The sequence below is a fragment of the Amborella trichopoda genome, chromosome 2 (assembly GCF_054954075.1).
Source record: "Amborella trichopoda isolate Santa Cruz 75 chromosome 2, AtrichopodaSantaCruz75HAP2 v2.0, whole genome shotgun sequence".
NCBI lineage: Eukaryota > Viridiplantae > Streptophyta > Magnoliopsida > Amborellales > Amborellaceae > Amborella > Amborella trichopoda.
In genome coordinates, this window is record NC_142337.1 from 46981594 (window position 1) to 46990993 (window position 9400).

At 35.1% G+C, this 9400-nt stretch overlaps 1 long non-coding RNA gene across 1 annotated transcript; it reads right to left on the reverse strand.

Annotated features, from left to right (window-relative positions):
- Positions 1–488: 488 nt before the first annotated feature.
- LOC148783248 (uncharacterized) lies at positions 489–4574 on the reverse strand. The gene is made up of 2 exons (XR_016050641.1): positions 4341–4574; positions 489–729 (listed from the first exon to the last, which is right to left on the reverse strand). It is a non-coding gene; the product is annotated as an uncharacterized LOC148783248 (long non-coding RNA).
- Positions 4575–9400: the final 4826 nt, after the last annotated feature.

The window sequence follows — 9400 nt, forward strand, 5'->3', positions numbered from 1 at the left end:
TATATAGGTGACCTACTTGGGACGCCAGTAGGGTATTTTGTGAAATCCTTTGAATTATGCACTGCCGTTAAAATGTTATATGCATTTCAATTATTCGGATTATACTTAATTATGTATTTTTGAAAGTGAAACTGTTGATGCATTTCTGTTAATAAATCTCCTTTTTGAAAATATTGATATCTTTCAACCATGATTATTTTTAGGATTACGATGATCACTTACTGAATAGCCAAACTCATCAAACTATGGTAAACATTTTTTTCAGGATAACTGCGGTTTCATTTTGAGTGCTCGTCGAGATCAACTTTGGAAGATATTGTAGGTGGACTTAGACTTTCTTTTGTTACTTTGTAAGAATTCGCCATTGTAAATTGTCCTGTCAAGAGATGTATATATGTTTAGACCTTTATGTTAATATTCTGAACAGAGTTTAATGTAATAATCCTAAAATTTCAAAAAAAAAAAAAAAAATTAAAAGGGGGTTTTGATTTTGATTCAATGCATGGTAGATATCTAAAATTTCTTTGTTTTGACTGTCACATATCAGGAATATCAGTATTGTAAATTCTTGGGGTGTGACACACCCCCATCAAAACCAGTACAACAAAACAATTTGTTTACATCAATGTATTTCTCAAATTCCTTTTATGCGATTTCTTTCCAAAAATAACAAAATGGATCTATTGCACCACTCCCATATGTCATCAGCGGCAATCATATCCTAGCTTGCTACAAAAACATAGTAACATATATCAGCCATGTAATATAGTTCTTGAGAGAATATTAAACAATTTCTATTGCACAAGGGAATTTATATTCAAGGTTAAGTTGATTGCAGGACCAATATAATGAAGGATAACTCAAGGCTATATAAGGTCCAACCAAGGGTGAGATAATTTTGTTAACTAAAGAGAGACATATGCATTTACAACTCAAATCATGTTTTGAAAATGTCGTGTAGAAAACAAAGAAGTATTTACATTTTACGTGTCCTCTTTGGACAATTACGCTTATCATGTCTAATTATACTACAAACATTACACTTCCTTCCGGTTGGTAGCTTCATATCCCGTTGAGGTTTTAACCTAAGGACTCCTGGTCGGCCCTTTGCTTGAGCACGTGGTGGATTGAGTACATTCACATGGGATTGAGTATCAACTGAATTATCGCTACTACAAGGTGTATTTTGAATAACAATGCGTTGAGTAGAGGGTGATGGTGCCACAATGTCGGGCAAAAACTTGTGTTGCATTGAACTCCTCAATTAACTTGGATAAGCAAGCCTTCAACTTTTCAAAGAATACCTTATTTTCAAGTGCGGGTTCTACAACCTTTCAAAAAAGCTCATAAACCTCATGTTGTTGAATGAAACGAGGAAAAGTATACGGAGCTAAATTGTTGGCACCACTTTTATCACCCTCAATACATTTCATTGCTTCCATTGTCCATCGCCTTATAATATAATGAGGTGGAATCTCCAATACATTCTTCACACAAAATACCTTGAGCATATGTGAACAAGGGAGTCCAACACGCTCATACAATTGACATGTACATGTGGCTTTCTTATTGGATTCAGTGAATGTAATAGTACGTTGGATTGACTGGCCTTGAATATCTTCCAAATTATATTTGGAAACTTCACCATTGTCCTCAATTAATTTGATCCAGCAATCTACTGACTTCACAAGATCTTCTTGAAACTTAGCAAAAACTTTGTGGGTGTAAGTTCTTGATGCATATCTCTCGATCTTAAAGGGTGTCTTTAGCACCTGTGTGGATGTAAGATTCTTGGAGTCATTTTCTTTCTCTTTAATGAACTTTTTATCTTGTAACTTTTCAACGGCATTCAAAAATGTTGGTAGACTTGTTCCTGAATTGACATACATCTTGAGATCTCGATTGAAACTTTCACTCCGTTGTGTGGTTGTCATGCCTGCCGTGAACTTGTCATATGTATATGCATCAGCCCATTGACTACGGCATGCATATAACCATGGGAGCCAAGTTTATGTTTGAAGATTGTACTTCTCAATCATGGCCATCCATTTGTTCTTGAATTGCTCAACTGTATATGAAGTAACACACTTTTGGAACACATCAAAGAATGATGGGTGTGCACGAACAACATGACCTAGCTTTGATTTAATCTTTTCCATGACGTGCCACTTCTAGTCATGATGATTACTATCGGGGAATACTTACTTAACTGCAATGGTTACAGCCAAATCTTGATCAGTAATAATTGTGCACGGGTGGCATCTTTCCATTGCTTATACCCAATTCTCAAATAACCATATAAATAACTCTCTGGTATCATTGAAGATGAGTTCACAACCAAGAAAAATTATGCTCATGTGATGATTTACACTTAGGATTGGGCCAAATGGCATACTGTATGTATTTGTTTGGTACGTGGTATCAAATGTTACCACATCATAAAAAAATTGGTACGATGATATAGACTTTGGATATACCCATAAAACACCCATTAACCTACCCAACTCATCAAGTTGTACTATGTGAAAAAATGTAGGCTTCTATTCCTTTTCGAGAGCAACCAACTCATAACAAGATTCCCATCTTTTCCTTTTATTTATTTTTTTCTTCCTACATAGGTGATTCTCAAAGTCCTTCTCAATGAAAGGGACATTTTCTGCCCCACCAGCCTCTTCACTAATGTTGTCCATCATAATCATGGATTTAACTATGGAAGTCTCCATGTTGTCAATCACCTTCTTGAATGTATTTGGTATATTTCGATGAGAGCGAATGAATCTTGTTTCAGTTGGACTTGTAAGAACATGAATATGATCTTTTGCTAACTTCGTGACAACCCATTTCTGGTTGTCATCCTTTCTAATGCGCATATTCGCCTCACATCTACACGTAGTGTATGGGTGAGCATTTTGACTCCCGTCGTACATCTGTTTATGAAACCCTTGCCTACAACATTCAAAAACTCGGCTAATTCTTTCACCTTTTTTTTCTATTTTCAGTACTTTCTCTTCTTATACCAAACCTCATGAGTTTTTCATTCTTGTTGTAGTAGCCATAAGCTTCATCTTCATCATTAAATACCTTGCCCACTTTAGGTTCGATAATTGCAGTTCTTGCAGGGGCCAACTCCGCATCTACAGTTAAAGGATCCTTATGCCCATTCAATGCGACCACCGTGTCCGCATCAAGGTCATCCATCTTGTTATAATTGGAGGAGTTGAGGGAAGAGGGCACACACATTGATTTATGCCCATTCAATGCCACTATTTCCTCATCAGAGCGAATGTTATGGTAGGATTCTTCTACCATAGCATCAGCATCAAGGTTATCCATTTTGTTATAATTTGTGGAGTGGAGGGAGTGGGGCACACACTTTGATAACGAGGCATCCATAAGACATTTCATTCCATTCCTCTAAGCCATAAAACAACAAGAAACATGGAAACTTTCACTTTCAACCATAAGAAACTTTCACTTTCAACCATAAGACATTTTATTCCATTGCTCTAAGCCATAAAACAACAAGAAACATGGAAACTTTCACTTTCAACCATAAGACATTTTATTCCATTCCTGTAAGGAAAATTAATCATAAAGTGATACAACATGAAAATTAATCACAATAAGGAACTTTAATTCCAAAATTTTGAGCACTATTAGATAAAAAAAATACACAATGTAACTAAAGCAAAAATTTAAATTCTACATGGCACTTGAAAATATAACCTCTTCATCCCAAAAAAAAGAAAAAAAAACTAAAACAGGATGATAGTATCTATAATATTAATAATTCTTTCAATTGTATCTATTAAAAAACACAAAAAACTGATGAGCATTTTGCCCTATTGTTACAATAAGATTTTTTTTTTTTTTTTTTTCTTATAGAAAAATCGATAATCTAGGGGTTTTGGATAATAATGAATTTGAATCATTTTCTTTTTTTAATTGGGGGAATACTAGAGTGGGGAAAAAACAAAACAATCTTTCGACACTTACAAATACGAAATTTTGTCAGCTATTGATTGATTGCTTAATATAACACAAATTTCTTTAGAGCATTGTTTTCCTCTGAGGCATAAATTTTGGACACCATTTATTCCTCAATGCATGGATTTTGTTTATTGTATCTATGAAAGAAACAAAAAAAATAAAAAAGACAGATAGAGGGAGGAAAAATGGGAGAGAGTGAGAAAGGTGGAGCAAAAATTTCTTCACCAATTTGGTCTTGCGTTGGAATATCTTGGGTTGATTTTTTAAACAAAAATGGAGTATCTCTATGGATTGATTGCTTTGAGAGAGAGAGCCATTTGATCATTCTGTAGGGAGTAGAGAGTTCTTACCGATTTTGGTTAGAGATTAGGGCTGATTTTAATCTATCCCTTATCCTTCCACTTTCTGCATTGGGTTTCCACGCTGAGAGCTTGGTAGGACGGGGGGCGGAGCAAACATGGGGGAGACGGAGAGAGAGCTTTGGGGACGACAAATAGAGAGATAGAGAGAAGACATGAAGCTTGGTGGGACGGGAGAAGAGAGAGAGAGAGAGACGTGAGAGCCCCTATTTTTTTAGGCCCTAATCCCATTCGTCCATTTAGTGGGGACGATGGACGGTTGACGCTCCATTGAAATACTATTTCTATCGCTCAGCAGCATTCAAGAGTTTTTTCCTATATATATATATATATATATATGGGACAAGATCCTGTAAGCCCACGGGCTGATAGCTACACTATCAGCCAATGATCCAGATTGAATCTGGGTAGATCTGACGATCAACGACCTCATTTTGTGTCTAAATTTTTATTTTTATTTTCTACAAATATAAATCACTAGAAATTTAGAGCGTCTATTCTTCAAAATTATAAAAATCTAATAAAAATATAAAAAAAAACATGAAATATAAATTGACCAAAATACCCCCGAAAAATTTTTGGGGTATTTTAATCAATTTGTGTGTTGTATATTATTTTTTATATTTTTATCAAGTGCGTCTTGATGAGAAGAATGAATGCCTAAAATTTGAAGTGATTTGGACATGTAGAAAACAAATGAAAATTCAAATACGAAATGAAAATGTACAGCCAAATCAGCCTAGATTGAATCTGGGCTATTAGCTGACACTATAGCAGTCAGCTCGTTAGCTGACAGAATCCACTCCCTATATAAAATCATAATTCAAGATGTATATTCCACTTAATCAAGCATTGAATATATGTTACACTAATGTCCAACACTATGGTCCTTTAAATAAAAGTACAATATGTGAAAGCCATCCACACTTAAGTTTTTGTCGAAGACTATTGAGATCTTAGAACTAGTCCTACTCATGAGCATGATCATCTGACAAAAGATGTGCAATAGCCATGACATCCCCAAAAATGAAATCCATAAGGTGCATAATGATATAATCTCGAAATATTTGTAGAGAACTCTCTATATATTGATGTATCAAAGAAAAAACAAGACCCAGTATAAATATACAGTTAGTTACAATTATGGATAGATATATATCGCGCATATCAATGATACTTAATCTTATCAGAATCAAGAGATACATATCTATACAATGACACCTAATATTATCAAGAGACATATATCCATACGAATACATATCCATACTGATATGTATCCATAAAGATACATATCCATAGTGAAATGCATCCATACGATACATATCCATATGACAACACCTCCCCTCAAACTCAATATACCTTTAGAGAGAGCAACATGAGTTTGGATAACAAGTAGTTGGATCAAGTGCACAATTTTATATTACTTGATCAACAAGCATAGTTTGACCTTAGATTCGGAGTTCAAGGCAGTAAGATCCAAGACAGATCAACAGACAAAACATGATAGACTTGAGCAACAAATATCAAACTACTGATCCAAAACAAATCAGCAGGCATAAACAAAAGGCAAGAATAGAGTAGCTCAAGCAACAAAAAATTATCAATCCTAAAAAATAGAAGCCTCAAACAAAGAAGGTAGGAGTAACAACAGTTCAACAGGCCTTACGAGCAGATGACTATATCAGAGTAGGCTCGAGAAATCAAGAAAAATTTCTAGATCTTCATCAGAGAGAAAAGCAGTCGAGACAGCCGAGAAAAAAAAATGACACTTGGAAGAGCCAATAAAACTTGGTGTGGATTCGAGACCGATTTACCCTCTTGCAGACTGGAACATACATGATCGAGTAACATAACAAACAAATTCGATCATACAAATGAGAACATACAATACAAAGATGAGCTAAAAAAACATGAACACACACACACACACACACACACACACACACACACACATATATATATATATATATAGGGAATGGATCATGTCAGCCCATGGGCTAACAGCTACAGTATCAACCAACGACCTTGATTAAATCTAGGTCTAATCTTATGGTCACGACCTCATTTCATATTTGAATTTTTATTATTTTTTAAAAATCCAAATCACTTTAAATTTTAGGAATTCATTATTCTCATCAAGGCACACCTAACAAAAATATTAAAAAAATAATTCACAAAATATAAATTAATCAAAATACCCTGGTGGTATTTTGGTCAATTTAGTTTTTCATATTATTTTTATTTTTATTTTTATTATATTCTTCTATTTTTAAATAATAGACGCTCAAAATTTCAAATACAAACTGAGATCGTGACCATTGGATTGGGCCCAAATTCAATCTAGGCCGTTCGCTGACACTGTAGCTGTTAGCCCTTGGGCTGACATGATTCACTCCCATATATATATGGGAAAAGTTTATATAGAGCTGAGGCTCTAAACAATCAAATTTGAGCTTACCTAAAAACTTTCACTAGAAGAGGTTGTCTCGATACCCAAATTTCTTCAAATTGATCATCTCGACATTAAGATGCATGGACCTGAGAAAAAAATGGATTTCAAGTTTTGGAAATAGTGAATTTTGTAATGTATTTTTGGACCATCAATTTTCAAGATTTTCAAGTTTTGTTAGATCTGTCGATCTACACTATTTTTTAAACTTTAAACTTTATAAATAAATATTTTTCATATTTTAAGACTATCATAAAGATTTTCAATATTGAAACCACATTTCTCGACACTATTTGAAGGCATGCTCTAATTTGATCATTTAGAGCCTTGGCTTTATAAATACAGTGCGCGCGCACGCACGCACACACACACAAAGTTTTAGGAAAATCTAGAGGGAAAATATATTCCGACAAAGAAACTTGGAGGTGAAATAATGAGGTTCAGAAGGCCATTAGCAAAAAATGATCATGTTATAAAACTTGGCAATATAATAGAAACGATCAAAACTTAGATAAATATAAAAATGCTAAACAAATAGCAATTAAAACTAAACTTAATGCATATGATAATCTAAACAATAAACTGAGAATAAGAGAAGATGAAAAAGATGTCTTGAAATTGGCAAAAAATAAAACAGAAAAAGTGTAGGGATCTAAGCCATATTAAATGCATTAAGAGTTAAGAGCAAAGGGTCTTGGTGAATGATGATGAGATCAACGAAAGGTGGAGAGTTTATTTTTAAAAATTATTAAATAACGAACACAATGGGAACATAATGATAGAAAGAACTGTTAGTATAAATGAGGGAGGAAGTCATGGATACATTCGTAGGATTAGAATGTTGGAAGTGAAAGAAGCTTTTAAAATGATAAAGATTGAAAAGACTTTAGGACCAGATGATATCCGGATAGAAGTTTAAAAGTGCATGAAGGAGATTGGTATTGACTGGTTGACGAAGCTGTTCAACAAGGTGTTGAGAATAAAGAAAATGCCAAATGAATGGAGAAAAATTATTGTGGTACATATTTACAAGAACAAATGAGACATATATAAACTGTGCGAACTATTGAGGGATCAAGCTTATGAGCCATATCATGAAGCTCTATGAGAGAGTGATTGTGCAACGACTAAGGCATGAAACGAGTGTATCTGAAAACCAATTTGGTTTAATGCCAAAATGGTCAATAATCAAGGCTATTTTCTACTTAGGAAACTGATTGAGAAGTTTAGGGTGAACGGAATTTATTGATCTAGAGAAAGCTTATGATAGAGTACCTTGAGACTTCATTTGGTGGGTGTTGGAAAAGAAAGAATTCTCCAAACACTATATCGACTTGGTGAGATATATGTATGATAGAGTGCTAACTAGTGTATGAACAACTAGTGGAGAGATAAGTGAGTTTTCAGTGACAATAGGTCTACAATAAGGGTCAGCATTGAGCCCATACCTTTTTGTCTTAGTTATGAACGACTTAAATAGGCACCTACAGGATGTGGTATCATGGTGCATGTTGTTCGCAGATGACATATTATTGATCAATGATACCTGAAATGACATCAACACAAAGTTAAAACTTTAGAGGGATGCTCAAGAATCCAAAGGTTTTAAAATTAGTCGGACTAAGATAAAGTATATGGAATACAAGTTTAGTAATAATAAGAGTAGAAACGATGAAGTAGTCAAGATTGATAGCCATGAAGTACAAAAAGAACTGCACTATCATTATCTTGAGTCGATAATCTAAGAAAATGGTGAGTTTAAGAAATATGTTGCACACAAAACTAGAGCTGTGTGGGCGAAGAGGAGATGTGAAACTGAAATTTTATGTGATTGTTACATACCAATAAAGCTGAAGGTCAACATCTATAGGACATTTATGAGAACTGCTTTGCTCCATGTGGCAGAATATTGAGCGGATAGAAAACAATATAATCATAGAATAAGTGTAGTGGAGATCAGGATGTTGAGATAGATGAGTGGTAAAACAAGAAGGGATAGAATTCGAAATGAATCCATCCAGGAAGATTTATTAGGTGTTGCACAAGCACGTGATAAGATGAGAGATAGTAAACTTAGGTAGGCTGGCCATGTGTGGCGTCGACTTAGTAGGTGTAGGTGTTGCACCAACACCTATTAGGAGGTGCGTGTTAGCATAGGTGGAAGGATTGAAAAGAGGTAGGTGGCGGGCTTGGATCTGCCTCGCCCGAGCTCCCTCGGGGGCCCAGGTACAATTGACCCCCTTTCGAGCAACCGCCCGGCCTCACGAGCGCATGCCCTGCTCGTGTGCAACATACGGATAGGTATGTCCAACTATAAGAGGATTTTAAAGTGATGAAGAGATGGACTCGAGCACCTACCTCACCGCAATTTTGAGTTTGTGGGATAAGTCCAGGTTATTACCCTCTTAGATCAATGAATGTACGCCCTCCAGCTGTCCAGCAACACGATTTGAATTCGGCCCCCTCTCTAAACTCAATATCTCACTCGGACTTTCTCTTGAAAACTGCTAATGAAATCCAAATATAATGTACTCCTCTTGATGGATTTTATGAGTTAATGGTTCTAGTTTTGGGGGTAGAGTGGTTAAAGAAAATAATAAAA